The sequence below is a fragment of the Chiloscyllium plagiosum genome, unplaced genomic scaffold (assembly GCF_037043375.1).
Source record: "Chiloscyllium plagiosum isolate Xiang-an unplaced genomic scaffold, Cpla_swu_hap1 HiC_scaffold_27, whole genome shotgun sequence".
Taxonomy (NCBI): Eukaryota; Metazoa; Chordata; class Chondrichthyes; order Orectolobiformes; family Hemiscylliidae; genus Chiloscyllium; species Chiloscyllium plagiosum.
In genome coordinates, this window is record NW_028270165.1 from 51363196 (window position 1) to 51381276 (window position 18081).

General features: G+C 45.8%; 1 non-coding gene across 1 annotated transcript; it reads left to right on the plus strand.

Moving 5' to 3' along the window:
* Positions 1–4019: 4019 nt before the first annotated feature.
* trnaw-cca (transfer RNA tryptophan (anticodon CCA)) lies at positions 4020–4091 on the plus strand. The gene has a single exon. It is a non-coding gene; the product is annotated as a tRNA-Trp (tRNA).
* Positions 4092–18081: the final 13990 nt, after the last annotated feature.

Consider the following 18081-nt stretch of genomic DNA (forward strand, 5'->3'; position numbering starts at 1 on the left):
CAACGAGCCACAAGCTGAAACACCCTGCATTTTTTGAGCAATGTGCCAATCCCTTAAATGCTGCTTAGTTCCTTGAGAATCTAACCTTTTAGTTGTGAACATGAGGAAAGGAGCAATCCTTTTCTAGGGTGCAAACTGTATACATGCCAAACTGAGGGAATACGCAGGCAAAATAGCTTTAAAAGAGATAGAAAGTATTTGAGCACCTTTGGAGTGTCTGCTCCCTCCCTGGATTCACTCCAGTTGCTGCAAGTGAACAGTGTTTCACTCACCCCTACCTCCCCTTCCCCCTCGCTGCTGGAGGATGGTTTATGGAAAGGGGAAGACATTGCTTTGCTCCCAGATGTTACCCAGAGGGAGGGAGTTTCACTCTGAAACTGACAGGGCTGCATCCGTATTGTGACGTCATCAATGGAGGGCGGGCCGCGCAGCTGCCCTGCAGTTGAGGCACGTGTGGAGGGGAGGACACTTCGCAAATCCCACTCTCCTCTAAGTCAATGCAAATTCAGTTCAAGCAAAGCAAGGGGTTCAAATATACTTTAGAAAACCTCCTTTGTGCCGTGGGAAAACTCCGGTCGCGGGAAATGCGGTGATACAGATTCAGAGTAACAGAAGCAGGAGTAGACCATTTGGTCAAGCCTGCTCCGTCATTCATTAAGATCACAGCTCCACCAACCTGCACTATCCCGACTACCCTTAATTCCCCTACCATACAAAAACCCATACAACTGTGTCTTCAATATACTTCATTAAGCTGTCTGAACTGCTCTCTTGGGCAGAGAATCCCATGGAGTCACACAGAGTGACACAGATGTACAGCACGGAAACAGACCCTTCGGTCCAACTCATCCATGCAGCCCAGATATCCTAACCTAATCTAGTCTCATTTGCCAGCACTTGGCCCAAATCCCCATAAAACCTTCCTACCCTCCAACCTCCAACAATGGCAACATCCTTGTAAATCTTTTCTGCACCTTTTCTAGTTTCACAACATCTTTCTGATAGGAAGCAGACCAAAATTACATGCAATATTCCAAACGTGGCCTGACCAATGTTCTGTACAGTGGCAACATGAGCTTCCAATATCTATCCTCGATGCTCTGACCAACAAAGGAAAGCACACCAAACGCCTTCTTTACTATCCAATCTGCCTGCGTCTCTACTTTTAAGGAACTATCAACCTGAACTCCAAGGTCTCTTTGGTCAGCAACACCTCCAAGGAACTTACCATTAAGTGTAAAAGTCCTGCTCTGATTTGTTTTTCCAAAATGCAGCACCTCATATTTATCTACATTAACCTCCAACTGCCATTCCTCAGCCCATTGGCCCATCTGATTAGGGTCCCGTTGTGATCTGAGGTAACCTTCTTTACTGTCCACTACACCTCCAATTTTGGTGTCATCTACCAACTTGCTAACTATATCTCCTCCGTTTACATACAAATCATTTATATAAATGACAAAAAGTAGCGGACCCAGCATCGATTCTTGTGATACACCATTGGTCACAGGCCTTCAGTCTGAAAAGCAACCCTCCATCACCACCGTCTGTCGTCTGCCTTCTAGCCAGTTCTGCATCCAAATGGCTAGTTGTCCCGGCATGCCATGAGATTAAACCTTGCTCACCAGTCTCCCATTAGGAACCTTGATGAACGCCTTCCTGAAGTCCAGAGAGATCACGTCCATCGCTCTGCCCTCATCAATCCACTTTGTTACTTCTTCAAAAAACTCAATCATGTTCATGAGACATGATTTCCCAAGCATAAAGCTATGCTGACTATCCTTAACCATCCTTAACTATCCTTATCCTTAACTATCCTTAATTCTTGCCTTTCTGAATACATGTAAATCCTGTCTCTTATGATTCTCTCCAAAAACTTGTCCATCATGGATGTCAGGTTCACTGGTCTATAGTTCCCTGGCTTTTCCTAACCACCTTTCTTAAATAGTGGCACCACGTTAGCCACCCTCTAGCCTTCCGGCACCTCACCTGTGACTATTGATGATCAAATATCTCAGTGAGAGTCCCAGCAATCACTTCCCCAGTTTCCCACAGAGTTCTAGGGTACTCCTGATCAGGTGTTGGGATTTATCCACTTTTATGCATGTCAAGATATCCAGCAATGTCTCATCTGTAATATGGGCATTTTTTCAACATGTCACCATCTACTTTCTCACATTCTATATCTTGCATGCCCTTCTCCACAGTAAACACTGATGCACAATATCCGTTCAGTATCCCGCACCCCCCGCCCCATCTACTGCAGCTTCAAACAAAGGCCGCCTTGCTGATCTTTGACGGGCCCTATTCTCTCCCTTGTTATCCTTTTGTCCTTAATGTATTGATAAAAACCCTTTGGGTTATCCATGACTCTATTTGCCAAAGCTATCTCATGTCCCCTTTTTGCCCTCATGATTTGCCTCTGAAGTATGCTCTTACTGCCTTTATACTCTAAGGATTCACTCGATCTCTCTGCCGATACCTGATATATGCATCCGTCTTTATCTTAACCAAAATCTCATTTTCTCTAGTCATCCAGCATTCCCCAACCTACCGGCCTTTCCTTTCACCCTAACAGGAATATACTCGAACTCAGACAATCACCTGATTAAGGAGCGTCGCTCCAAAAGTTAGTGTGCTTCCAAGTAAACCTGTTGGACTATAACCTGGTGTTGTGTGATTTTTAACTTTGTACACTCCAGTCCAACAACGGCATCTCCGAATCAGGAATATACTGTGTCTGGACTTTTGTTATCTCATATTTGAAGGCTTCCCATTTTCCAGCAGTCCTTTAACCTGCGAACATCTGCCCCCAATCAGCTTTTGAAAGATCTTGCCTAATACCTGATTCTTCCTCCAATTTAGAACTTCAACTTTTAGATCTGATATATTATTTTCAATCACTATTTTAATGTTAATAGAATTATGGTTGCTGGCCCTTAGGTTTTGCACCCTCGCCAGTATGTACATTCATATTGTGAATTAGAAAATGTCCTTGTACACACTTAACAAATTCCTCTGTTTGGCAGATAGGTAAATGGGCCGGAGTTATACCTTGGGTCCACTCTTCCTTCATTCCCATCAACCCGAACCCCATTCCCACCCCAATAGTCCAACGGCACTTTCCCCTGCAACTGCCGAATGTGTGACACCAGCCCATTTACCTACTCCCTCCTCACTATCCAAGGGCCCAAACTTACCTTCCAGGTGAAGCAGCACTTTTCCTGCACTTCCCACAACGCAGTCTACTGCATTTGCTGCTCATAATGTGGTCTCATCTACATTGGGGGAAACGAAGCATAAACTGGGTGACTGCTGCACAGAACATCTACATTCTGCCTGCAAAAAAGACCCTGAGCTTCCAGTTGCCTGCCAATTCCACATCCCACCCTGTTCCCTGGCCAATATCTCTGTCTCAGGTTTGCTGTAGTGTTCCAGCGAAGCTCAGCACCAGCAGAACGAAGAGCACCGAATATTACACTTGGGGACCATACATACCTCCGGTCCCAATATCGAATTCAATAATTTTAGGGCCTGAAATCCATCGTATCCTCGTCCCTTCCACACACACCAAGCCTTGTTATCACATAGTCTGTCATTAACACACTACCTATTCTTAGCCACGGACAGTCTCCATTCACCATCCCAAGCGGATCGTTATCAACTCCCTTTCCTGTCCAACGGTTCTTCCCTCGCTTTGGTCTCTGTCCTGATCTATCATTAACTGCGTCCGCCTTCCTCCCACAGTATCTCCTGCATATAAATCAACGTTTTCCCAATCACCATCAGTTCTGTGGAAGGGTCACAGGCAACTCCTGTTTTTTGGTTCTGATATACAGCATCCACAGTTCTTTCACCTTTTTATTGAGGTAGAGTTGGAAATTGTTTCGAGAGACAGAAGGAGAGGAGGGAGAGACAGAACAGACATGAACTGTTGATCTCCGTTGTTTCTCAAAACGTAAAATCATTGTCGTGCGATCACTTCCCTTAAGCATGAAAAAAGACCCCAGGCGTTGCGTGAGCTTGTGGCGCAACGGTAGCGTGTCTGACTCCAGATCAGAAGGTTGTATGTTCGAATCACGTCAGGCTCACTGATGTCAACTCCTTGCATTTCAAATCAAGAAAGGAGTACGTTCACTCCGGATATCTGTTGAGCCAAATCTTCTTTGCGGAAGCTTTCGATCACACGTGAAGCTTTGCTCCCTGTTTGATTTGTGAACACTGTGTGAGGGAAGTGGCGTGCCCATTTTCTGGGCAAAGGCTCAGCTCCCCCCAGTTCATCACGGGATCTAAACACAGCCGTCTCCCTCTGGGCAGCCGCTTCGTTCAGTTGGTGATAGCGCAGTGTGAATAATGTAATACCAATGTTTTTACAACATAATCCAGAGACTCCCAGCTTTATGTTTCAATCTATCTGTAGAGTGATAGCGAGTTCAAACAGAAATGTTTCCCACCAACAGCAAATCCTTTCCTTTCACTGGACACAGTTAAAATTATCTTTATTCAACAGGAGAAGCGGAAACTCTAGTCCGACGGCCCCTCTCCACATTAACGGTGAGCCTGAATTTTATAAACGGTGTCAGTAAAATCCAGTGGCGGACACTGATTTGGTTCAATCGATTTTTTTGTCAAGCGTAATTCACCGAGAGGATGCTGCTGTGTGAAACAGCGTGGGGAATTACTGCAGGGCCTCCTGCGCATGGGACACACCGCAACTGATGTGTTTCACCTTCACCAGTTTATTCCTATCTCGGAGAAGAGAAGTTTGATGATTCGGATCATAGCAGCCAGACAGAGAACAGGAGAAGAGCACTCAGACCTTCACAAGCTTGTCACCACAGCTGGGTCATCGTGGCCCGTATCAGTATGGGATAGTAATCTGCATCTACTGACTGGAATCACAGCAAATTGGAGTGCTGGTGGGAATATCACACAGGAGAAAACGGCTTCGACATATCACCTGGAGTGGCTCCCAATGCGCAACTCCGCTCACCTCAACTGAATAACTGTAAACAAATTACTTGATTCAAAGGAATACTCGGTTTTGAATCTGCATTGTGTCATACACCTTCGTGAATGATGTCAAAACACCTTCATTGCTGTGATGGAGTATCCTGGTGGGCAGAATATATCCGTTGTCAAATTTCCTACGTTCTGTTGGTCCAACTCCGATTTCACTCAGAATCACGAAATGTGTGACAGCACAGACTGAGGCCATGCAGCCCACCTTAGCTCTGCTAGCTCAACACAATATAGATAGAACATAGAACATAGAACATAGAACAATACAGCACAGAACAGGCCCTTCGGCCCACGATGTTGTGCCGAACTTCTAACCTAGATTAAGTACCCATCCATGTACCTATCCAAATGCCGCTTAAAGGTCGCCAATGATTCCGACTCCACCACTCCCACGGGCAGCGCATTCCATGCCCCCACCACTCTCTGGGTAAAGAACCCACCCCTGACATCTCCCCTATACCTTCCACCCTTCACCTTAAATTTATGTCCCCTTGTAACACTCTGTTGTACCTGGGGAAAAAGTTTCTGACTGTCTACTCTATCTATTCCTCTGATCATCTTATAAACCTCTATCAAATCACCCCTCATCCTTCGCCGTTCCAACGAGAAAAGGCCGAGAACTCTCAACCTATCCTCGTACGACTTCCTCTTCATTCCAGGCAACATCCTGGTAAATCTTCTCTGCACCCTCTCCAAAGCTTCCACATCTTTCCTATAGTGAGGCGACCAGAACTGCACACAGTACTCCAACTGTGGCCTAACCAAAGTCCTGTACAGCTGCAACATCACTTCACGACTCTTGAATTCAATCCCTCTGCTAATGAACGATAATACTCCATAGGCCTTCTTACAAACTCTATCCACCTGAGTGGCAACCTTCAAAGATCTATGTACATAGACCCCAAGATCCCTCTGTTCCTCCACCTGACTAAGAACCCTACCATTAACCCTGTATTCCGCATTCTTATTTGTTCTTCCAAAATGGACAACCTCACACTTGGCAGGGTTGAACTCCATCTGCCACTCCTCAGCCCAGCTCTGCATCATATCTAAGTCCCTCTGCAGCCGACAACAGCCCTCCTCACTGTCCACAACTCCACCTATCTTCGTATCATCTGCAAATTTACTGACCCACCCTTCGACTCCCTCATCTAAGTCATTAATAAAAATTACAAACAGCAGAGGACCCAGAACTGATACCTGCGGAACTCCACTTGTAACTGGGCTCCAGGCTGAGTATTTACCATCTACCACCACTCTCTGCCTTCGACCGGTTAGCCAGTTTTCTATCCAATTGGCCAAATTTCCCTCTATCCCATGCCTCCTGACTTTCCGCATAAGCCTACCATGGGGAACCTTATCAAATGCCTTACTGAAATCCATGTACACTACATCCACTGCTCTTCCCTCATCCACATGCTTGGTCACCTCCTCGAAGAATTCAATAAGACTTGTAAGGCAAGACCTACCCTTCACAAATCCGTGCTGGCTGTCCCTAATCAAGCAGTGTCTTTCCAGATACTCATAAATCCTATCCCTCAGTACCCTTTCCATTACTATGTAAATATGTAAATAAGTGTCTCATTCTGTCGCCTTCTCCCTGTAAATCTGCACATTGTTACTTTGAACATGCCCACCGAATTCTCTTTTGTGTCCATTGAATCTGCCCCTTTGTCACTGTCAGACAGTGACTTACTGAGCCCACTCCCTGTGCGAAAACGTTCTTCCTAATGTCACTTTTACTTATTTTCCTGATGACTTTAAATCTCTGCCAAATCATTCTCGATCCTTTCAGGCCTGGGAGCATTTTCACTGCATTATTTCCTCTGTCTAAAACCCTCATGACGTGGCAAACTTCAATCAGGCCAGCTTTCAGCTCTCTGTTCTCCAAAGAGAGCTGCCCCAAACTTTCCAATCACCCTTCATTGCTGACATTCCTCAGGACGGTACCATTCATGTTAACCTGTTCAGCGCTGTCTGCAATCACTTCACTTCCCCGCTTCCTGAAGTGTCACCCTCAGAATTGAGCGTAATACAGGTGGAAGATTCATTCAGACTCGGATTGCGCGGTCGAAATATCTGCAATACTTGTTTTCACTTTGAACAAGTGTTTCCCTTCGCCGTGTTCACTGCAATGGCAGCTCTGCGCCGTCCCTAATTCAGACAGTCCGATCTTATTTAACGAAGCGGCTTTTTGAGAAAATTCATCAGATATTTTTGCTCAGGTCAATTGAAGGAATGATGGTTCACCTGGGATTGGAACCCGGGAACTCTCACACGGCTGCATATGCGCGAAGACCCAAAGCTAGAATCATGTCCCAGATAAACGAGCCTCCAGCCATGGGTGCAGCCACCTCCGCAAGCAGCTGAGACTTGCTCAGTACGAAATACTTTGTGCATTGCTCCCAGAATTGCAAACAGGGAAGAGTTTCAGGAACATCTGCTTCTCAATCTGTCTCGCTGCTCCCAGGACGTTGCTTTTTGTCCCGTCCCCTGGGACCGGGCTCTCTCCACTGGTGGATAATTGAACCATTTCGTTTCTACTTGCAAGCTGTGCTGGTGGAAGGCAGAGCCCATTCACTCTTCTGCTCTCTCACACTATTACGTAAGGCAGGATAAGTCAGTTACAGTCATGCGTAGGTAATGGGAAACTTTGAACTTGTTCCAAAGGTCCTGTTAACGGAGAGATAGAAAGATACTGTGCTGTCGGGACAGAGAGAAATGGACACCGGAGATTCTTCCCTTAGGTAAATTGATATGAGTGCATTTTTGTGTAGCCTGCTTGGTGTTCAGAATTTGTCTTAACCCGCTGGACCCGCTGGTGGGCCAACAGGGCAGAGAAAAACATGAAGGCCTTCCCACAATCGGGACAGCTGAAGGGCCTTTCCCCTGTGTGGTCCTGCTGGTGGGCCAGCAGGTGGGAGGAATGTCTGAAGGCCTTCCCGCAGACAGGGCAGGGGAATGGCATCTCCCCGGTGTGACTGCGCCGATGAGTCTCCAGGGCAGACGGGAAACGGAAGCCTTTCCCACAGTCGCCACACTTCCACGGTTTCTCCACGGGGCGGGATTCCTCAGGTTTCTCCATGGATGATGCTTCAGCCGCACACAATCAAATTTCCAGCCCCTTCCTGTCGTGAATTCCTCTTTCCAGGTCGTATAGCTGCTACACGCTCCACGCACAGTGCGCTGCAACAGTGGGGTCTCTCGTCCAGTCCCAGTGATGCTGAAAACATACTCACTCAGTCAGGAACCAAAAAGCTTTGATCCCTCTCACAGAAATCAGTCGAAAATCGTTGCGGTCCTGGTGGACTGAAAGACTGTCAGACATTCACGGCGAAGTGAGGATCGCAAATGCTGGAGAGTCAGTCGAAAAATGTGGCACTGGAAAAGCACAGGGATGTCAGACAGCATCCGAGGAGCAGGAGGGTCAATGTTTTGGGCATAAGCCCTTCATCTGTTGATTGAGAAACTTCCGCCATCAGATCTTCAAATACGCTGTAAAAAGAGATTACAAAAGTCATCACTGCCAGTGCAGGGTAGAAATTCTGAACAAGGAATTCTACTTTCTGCCGAATATTCTTTTCTTTTATTATTCCACAAAATTGAAAGCACCATCCCACTCTCTCTCCCCCTCTGTTCTCACTCCGCTCTAACCAATTCCCCTGAAGGTGCTGATTCAGGATCTTACAGGGGCAGAAAAGCAAAAACATCAAGACTGATATCTCTCTGAATTTTGGATACCACCACCTGAAAGTTAATATCTTTCACAACACTGGGATCCTGCCGAGAGTGAGCAGGTCTGATTTTGGGAAGCAAACACAATGTGTGTCAATTCAGGGTGAACCTGCCACGCAGCTTCTTTAGGAACAACCAGACACAAAATGGTTAACATCCCCGGGAAGGGGAAGCAAAATGACACCAGAGAGAAATTGAATATACTGACATGGCAAACATTAGTGGAAAGCCAGAGTCATAGAGGTATACAGTACAGAAACAGACCCTTCGGTCCAACTCGTCTGTACCGATCAGATATCGTAAATCAATCTGGAACCGTTTGCTCATACGTGGCCCATAGCTGGGGTCATCCCCACCCCCCTGTCCTGAGACCTTGATGCCTCCAAGCTGACCTTCAAAGGTTTGGTTTTTCCCTCCATTCTTTCCCGGTTGTCTTTTGTAAGTTTTGAAAACTTTCCCAATCCTCTGAGTATAGGATTTGGGAAGTTGTGTTGTCGCAGTACAGGACATTGGTTAGGCCACATTTGGAACATTGCGCACAATTCTGGTTTCCTTCCTATCAGTAAGATGTTGTGAAACTTGAAAGGGCTCAGAAACATTTCCAAGGATATTGCCAGGGTTGGAGGATTTGAGCTAAAGGGAGGCTAGGGCTGTTTTCCCTGGAGCGTTGGAGGCTAAGGGGTGACCTTATAGAGGTTTATAAAATCATGAAGCGCATGGATAGGATAAATAGGCAAAATCTTTTCCCTGCTGTGGGGGGAGGGGGAGGTCCAGAACAAGAGAGCACAGGTTTAAGGTGAGGGCGGAAAAAAACCCAAAAGAGATCTGAGGGGCAACCTTTTCACAGAGGGTAGTAAATGTATAGAATGAGCTGCAGGAGGAAGTGGTGGAGGCTGGTCCAAATACAACATTCAAAAGGCAGCTGGATGGGTACATGAATGGGTAGGGTTTAGAGGGATATGGGCCAAGTGCTGGTAAATAGGATAGATTAATTTCAGATATCTAGTCAGCATGGACGAGATGGACTGTTTCTGTACTGTACAGCTCTATGGCCATCTACTTCATTTTGAAATTTTTGCACTACCACTTGGAACACCCTGTTAGGGTTCAGAGAGTGCCAGGTCCTGACATCTCCTTCCTCACGTCTCCGGTGTATTTTAAATCAATAGTACCATTTGTACGTTACTGGGTTAGTACTTTAAACACAGACACATACAATATAATCAGAATTTCTATTCGGTACAGACAGGGATGACTTGTTTCAACTTTGCTAACAGGGTATCAGAAGGGGAGGATCTGCAGACAGAAATCTTGGAAGAAATTCCATAACAAGATCTGACAGGGTCACTCAATATCATTGGGGGGGGTTGAGTCTGGAAAGAGAAATCCATTCGACCTGCTTCAAAAGGTACTGGACATCAGTGTGAGCAGAGGAGCATTCAGAGAGGAACACACCAGTGAACTGAGCTTTAACTGTTTACACAGAATGAGTGTATGTGTCCCAGTGAACTGACTTTGGAAAAGAGCTTTAACCAGTTACACAGACTGAGAGGGGGGCTGGGGCATTTATTTTACCCTGGAGCATCAGAGCCTGTGGGGTGACCTTAGAGAGGTTTATAAAATCGTGAGGGGCATAGATAGGGCAAATAGCCTAGGTCTTTACCCGCCAGTGTGGGGGAGTCAAAAACCAGAAGGCATAGGTTTAAGGTGAGAAGGGAAAGATTTAAAAGGAGCCTAAGGGACAACTTTTCATGCAGAGGGTTGTGCATGTATGGAATGAACTGCCAGAGGAAGTGGTGGAGGTGGGTACAATTGCAATGTTTTCGAGGCATTTGGTTGGGTATATGAATAGGAAGGGTTTGGAGGGATATGGGCCGGGTGCAGCCAGGGGGGATAAGATTGGGTTAGAATATCTGGTCAGCATGGATGAGTTGGGCCGAAGGGTCTGTTTCCGTGCTGTACAGCTTTATGACTCTATGACTAGCACTCGGAGCATGGCTCCTTCATCAGGTAATTGTGGAGAATAAAATCATAAGGCACAGAATGGATGGAAAAACATTACAGTGCACTGAAATGATAGGTAGAAAAACACTGGATTGTTAAGTCTTTCATCGTTTAGTATGGGCTGCTCATATCATTCATTTGTAAATCCCAGAATTTCCTGAAAGACATCTTCTTGAGATAACTCAAGGTTTTATAACAAAACGTGACATCTCAGATCTGACAATGCATTAAAGGTGTGAATTCAGAGTCTGTCTGTATCCCAATCTTGAGTCAGACTGGTTCTATTTCCAAAGTGGAACTTACAAAATATTACATGGATTGAACAGCCTGCAGATTGTGCATTTTTGAGAAAAATAGAATGTCTCTGCAAATATAATTCTGCAAATACAAATTCACCCCCATGGATGTATGTGTGTGAATGAGACAGAGAAAAGTCTATTTTGTGCTGTATATCCCTATGTCTACTTGATAACAGATGCTTTATTTCTGTTGGTGTAAATATTGTTGTAAATCATAGCGGGGTATGAATAGTTAGATGTTAGGGTGAGAGAATGCCTCAAGAGGGGCACTATAAGAATCCTTGGAGAGCCCTATTTCTGGTTTACTTCCTCATGAACAAACATTAAGCATGAGCATTTATTTATTTCTAATTTTGTTCTGTTTCTCTTGTTTGATTCCCAGCTAGGACTACACTCTGTGTCTGGATGGTTGACAGGCTGAGAGATTGTGGCTTGAGTCTTGAATAACTGAATGTTTTATTGTTCCAGAAGGTGTGGGGGTGGGGATCAAGGCTTCAGCAGAAATCCAGCAGAGCAGAGAACAGACCAATATCTTACTCTGTGGGAAACTGAAATCCGAGCTGATCGTGGCTGATATATCCATTGGCTCAGCTCTTCCTCCCTGCATTATCCCAACTACCCTTAATTCCCTGACCATGAAAACCCATCCAATTGTGTCTTGAATATACTTAATGAAGATACCTCTACTGATTCCTTTGGCAGAGAACTCCATAGATTGACTACTCTCAAGGAAAAGCAGTTCCTCCTCATCTGTCCTAAATGGCACGGTGGCACAATGAGTAGCACTGCTGCCTCACAGCGCCAGAGACCCGGGTTCAATTCCTGCCTCGGGCAACTGTCTGTGTGGGTTTCCTCCGGGTGCTCTGGTTTCTTCCCACAGTCCAAAGATGTGCGGGTTAGGTGAATTGGCCATGCTAAATTGCCTGTAGTGTCAGGTGTAGGGGAGTGGATCTGGGTGGGTTGCTCTTCTGAGGGTTGGTGAGGTCTTGTTGGAGTAGTGCATCCACCACTACCACTGGACATTCATTCCATATATGAACCACTCTCTGTTTATGAAAACCTTTTCCCGAATTGGTCCACGCCGTGCATTCATTTGCAGCAACCGAAAGGAAAGGGAAGAAAAAAATTGAATCCAAGAATGAAAAAAAAGGAAAAGGAGTTGAGAAGAGAGTGCAGTACTCACAGATGGTTGACAGAGTAAGGAGGTTGCAGTCTGGAACAAACTCACTCTCCATTCAGACACAGAGCAGCAGCAGCTTCCGAAGCTCGTATTCCAACTTCTGCAGTCAGACAATAGGAAGGCACTGATTGGCAGGAGGACCAGTCACCTTCCGGTCCTCCAAGACTTCCGATTGGCCCACCAAAAGAAAGTCGCGAGGCGGGCTTTGCGTGCAGTGAGGAGCATGCGCAGTTTCATCCAGACGCTGGCGAGCATGCGCAGTCTGCTCTCTGGCGATGCTGCTGTTACTGACAGAATTGAAGTGTCTGAATGCCAAGAGAAGTTAAAAAAGGGAGATCCACCCTTTCTTCCCCCTGTGATTCCTACCTTTCCTACACGCTCCATGACTTTATAAATCGAAATAAGGTCACCCGACAACTTGTGGTCGTCGATAGGGCGAACAGAACTGTACTCAGTCCTCTCCACGTGGTCTCCCCAATATCCTGTACAACCTCAACGTGATGTCCCAACTCCTGCACTGAACGGGGTGAACAATGAAGGCAAGTGTGCTAAACGCCTCTTTCACAACCCTGTCTACCAATGATGCAACTTCCAAAGAACTATGTCCCCGATTTGGAGATGCCAATGTTGGACTGGGGTGTACGAAGTTAAAATTCACACCACACCAGGTGATACTCCAACAGGCTCATTTGTAAGCACAGCTTTTGGAGCGTTGCTCCTTCATCAGGTGATTGTGTCTTATGTTCCTGCTCCACAAACACCCCATGAAGGAGCAGCTTGTGCTTCCAAATAAACCAGTTGGACGATAACCTGGTGTTGAGAAATGTTTAACTTTATGTACCTGAACCCCTCCCCCACCATGTCTCTCTGTTCTCCAACATAAAGCAGGGCCCTACCATTAACTGGACAAGTTCTGCCCTTGTTTTAGCAAAATGCAACGTCTTCCCTTCATCTGTCACGCTCTCTCGGACACTCTCACACACACCCTAACACTCACACCATCTCACAAGCTTATACTCCATCAAACACACACTTCATTAGCATGCATGCACAAACTCGCATGCACGCACACTCTCGTGCGCACACAGTCTCACATAAGTCTATGGGGTGAATTTGCATTTGCAGAATTATATTTGCAGATATATTCAATTTTGCTCAAAAGCCACACACACTGCATGTAATATTTTATAATCCATGTAATATTTTATAAATTCCCACTTTGGTTAATAGAACAAATCGGATTCAAGATTGGGATACAGACTCGAACATCACACCTTTTATGCAGTATCTGAGCTGAGATGTCATCTATTTTTATAAAACCTTAAACCATCTCGACAAGGTGAATTAAAAGTAATTCTGGGGTTTACATATTAATGAACTAAAACCTGCAACCAATGGTAAAAGATGAAAGACTAATCCGCAATCTAGATTTATTCAATATCTTATCAGTTGCATGACACCGTCAGCTTTTGCTATAAATTCTGTGTCTTATGATTCTGCTCCACAGCTACCTGATGAAGGAGCAGCGCTCCAAAAGCCAGTGCTTCCAAATAAACCATTTGGAAGATAACCTGGTGTTGTGTGATTTTTAACTTTATCCACCCCAGTCCAACACCGGCACCTCCACATCGTTTCCAGTGGACATAACCACACCTCCCAGTGCTGCCAGGAAACTGTACAATGACAATGGGATGATGTAGTACCTGCACTCCTGAAAAATTCACAATTTCTAACAATACTGGCTACTCATTCACTGCTGCAACTGATACACAACATTGGAAACATCGTCCAGGAAGCTGTCAGAAATGAGCACAACAGGTCAGGCAGCATCTGAGGAGCAGGAAAATCAATATTGCCCGAAATGTCGATTTTCCTGCTCCTCGGATGCTGCCTGACCTGCTGTGCTTTGCCAGCACCACTCATCTTGACTCTGATCTCCAGCATCAGCAGTTCTCACTTTCACCTGTACGAAACGTGCAGTTTTAAAACAAAAATCTGTTGCAATTCAAAGCTCTCAATGAGAGTCTGAGCTCGGCGTGAAGTTCAGGTAATCTTTATTGCAACCCAACTTTGTTACAGCTTCAGAATCTCCCAGCAGAAAGGCATAGAAAAAGTAGCAATGTTTTAAAAACAGCCCACAGTCAAAGTGCACACACTCCCTCCAACCCCTCACTTTCTTCATTATTGGTCACCACCAAGTTGCCCTTTGTAATTGGATCCTTGGTACATCCTTAACCCGGAGAAAGTATTGCCTCACTCAGCTTTTTCAACCCTTATCCTGTATCCAAGTAAGTTGGATGGGCAGTTCAGAGTCAACCATACTGCTGTGGATCTGGAGTCACGTGTAGGCCAGACCGGGTAAAGGATGCAGCTGGGACGACTGAGTGAATCCTCTCCCACAACGACAGTTTATTTCCCTAAAAAAGAACTGAGTGAATCAGGTGGGGGTTTTCTTCCACTCCGACCTCACCGACAATGGTTTCACCGTTAGATTCTGAACTCCAGATTTCTGACTAAATTCCAATTCCACCATCTACCGCGATGGGAATCGAACCCGGGAGTCCCCGGAACCGAGTTGATAGTCCAGTCGATAATGGCACTCGGCCATCATTCCTTCAATACCCCTGCAATGGCACACGAACTCGCTGGTGGCTCCCCAGGTAGGAGGAGCGGGTGAAGGCGTTCCCGCACTCGAGGCAGCTGAAGGGCCTCTCCCCCGTGTGGACCCGCCGGTGGGTCTGGAGGTTGGAGGCCTGGGAAAAGGCCTTTCCACACTAGTGGCAGCTGAAGGGCCTCTCCCCCATGTGGACCCGCTGGTGGGTGTGGAGGTTGGTGGAATCACTGAAGCCCTTCCCACAGACAGGGCAGGGGAATCGCCTCTCCAAAGTGTGGCTGTGCCGATGAGTCTCCAGGGCAGATGGGAAATGGAAGCCTTTTTTGCAGTTGCCACACTTCCACGGTTTCACCACAGGGTGGGATTCCTCTGGTTTCTCCATGGCCGGAGCGTCAGCCACACACAACATGTGCAGAGCCTATCCCCACCGTGAATTCCTCTTTCCAGGCCATATAACTGCTTTAGGCTCCACACTCAGTGCACTGCAACGGTAGGGTCTCTCATCCAGTCCCACTGATGCTGAAAACGTCCCCAAACAGGAACCAAAACGCTTTGCTCCTTCTCACAGAATCATAGTTGAAAACTGTTGCAATCCCGATGGATTGAGTGACTGTCAAAGTGAGGACTGCAGACACTGGAGAGTCAGATTTGAAAAGTGCAGTGCTGGAAAAGCACAGCAGGTCAGGCAGCATCTGAGGAGCAGGAGAGTCAACAGTTTGGGCATAAGGCCTTCATCTGTTGGTTTTGAAACTTCCGTCTTCAGATCTTCAAATACTCTGTAAAGAGAGATTACAAAAGCCATCACTGTCAGTGCAGGGTAGAAATTCTGAACAAGGAATTCTACTTTCTGTGGAATATTCTTTTCTTTTGTTATTCCACAAAATTGAAAGCACCATCCCACTCTCCCTTCCCCTCTGTTCTCACTCTGCTCTAACTAATTCCCTGAAGGTGCTGATTCAGGATCTTAAAGGGGCAGAAAAGCAAAAACCTAAAGACTGACATCTCTCTGCATTTTGGATAACTCCACAACACTGGGATACAGTTGGCAGTGAGCAGGTCTGATTCTGGGAAGCAAACATAAGTGTGTCAATTCATGGGGTAACCTGCAATGCAGCTATTTGTGGAACAAAATGGTTAATGTCCCCAGGAAGGTGGGAGCAAATTGAGACATCAAGGCATTAACACCGACATACGTCAGTGAAACTCTTCTGCTCCCAGTCAGGGCAAAACATCTTTGAAAGCTGCTCTGAAAGTCCAGCCTTCACAACCACACTTCTGCTTTCACCAAAGATAATTAGAGTCATACAGCACGGAAACAGACCCTTAGGCCCAACTTGTCCGAGCTGACCAGGTATCGTAAATTAATCTAGTCACATTTGCCATCACTTGGCCCCTATATGGGCCGGGTGCTGGCAGCTGGGACTACATTGGGTTGGCTATCTGTTCGGCAAGAATGAGTTGGACAAAAGGGTCTGTTTCCGTGCTGTACATCTCTGTGACTCCAGTCGCATTTGCCATCACTTGGTCCCGATCCACTGAACCCTTCGTATTCATACACCTATCCACATGCCTTTTAACTGTTGGAATTGTACCAGACCCCACCACCTCGTCTGGCAGCTCATTCCATAACTGCACCACCCTCTCCATCAAAAACGTTGCCCCTGAGATCTCTTTTACATCTCCCCCACGCCCACCCCCCTCCCCGGGCACTATGGGTAATTTAGAACCGCCAATCCACCCTAACCTGCACATCCCTATACACTATGGATAATTTAGCATAGCAAATCCCCCCTAAAATGGATAAAGTTACAAATCATACAACACCAGGTTGGAGACCAATAGGTTTCTTTTAAAACACTAGCATTTGGAGCACTGCTCCTTCATTAGGTGGTTGTGGAGAATAAGGTCATAAGACATAGAATTTATGGAAAAACATGACAGTGATCTGCCACTGAAATGACAGTGTCCATGTCATTGAAATGACATGTTGAACAAACCTGGATTGTTCAGTCTTTCATCTTTTCGATTGGGTCATTAACATGCAAATCCCAGAACTACCTGTAAGGCACCTTCTCAAGAGAATTTAAAGTTTTATAACAAAAAGTGACATTTCAGCCCAGCTCTGAAAATATAATTCTGCAAACATACACAAACAAGTCCACGGGAGTGAATGTGTGTGTGTGGTGTGTGCGCGCATGAGAGAGAGAAAATGTCTATATCCATCCTGTATGTCTCTGTCTATTTGAGAACAGATGCCTTACTTCTGTTGGGGTAAGTATTGTTGTAAATCATAGCTGGGTACTAATAGTTAGATATAAGGGGGAAGAGAATTCCTCAAATAGGGCAGTATAAGAATCCTGGGAGAGCCCTATTTCTGGTTTACTTCCTAATGAACAAACATTAAACACAAGCACCTATTTATTTCAAATTTGGTATCATTTTTCTTGTGTGATTCCCTGCTGTGACTACACTGTGCCTGGATGGTTGACAGGCTGGGAGATTGTGAGCTGGGACTTGATTGACTGAATGTTTTATTGTTCCAGAAGGTGCAGAAGGGAACAGGGAGATCAACAGAGGACAAAGAAATCAGGACCTGAAATCTGAGCTGACACCAGACTACCCTGTGATCAGTGCTTTGATTAGCAGTGCCAACCCTCCACCTTTACCTAGCTTCCCATTTGAGGACACCCTCAATATTCAGGATCCAATCCTTGTCATCCTGAAGCCATGTCTCTGTAGGGAGTGTCAGATCGCAATTATTCACTTCAATATGTGTAGTCAATTCATTCACTTTTGTCACAACGCAGCACACATACAGACACACCATTTTTAGTTTCAATTTTTGTGACGTTTGGTATCCAGTTTTGATCGCTAGTACATTTACTGTCCTTGTCCCTCTCTATCATTCTCTTATGTTCATTTTCCACATCACTACATTACTCACTGGCCTTGATTTGGATTGGCCATGCTAAATTGCCCAGAATGTCCAGGGATGTGCAGGTTAGGTGGGTTAGCCATGGGAAATGCAGGGTTAAAGTTTCGGAGTAATAGAAGCAGGAGTAGGCTATTTGGCCCATCCAGCCTGCTCCACCATGCATTAAGATTATGGCTGATCTATCCATTGTCTCAGCTCCTCCTCCCTGCATTGTCCCAACTACCCTTCATTCCCCTATCATGCAAAAACCCATCCAACTGTGTCTTGAATATACTTAATGAAGCTGCCTCTA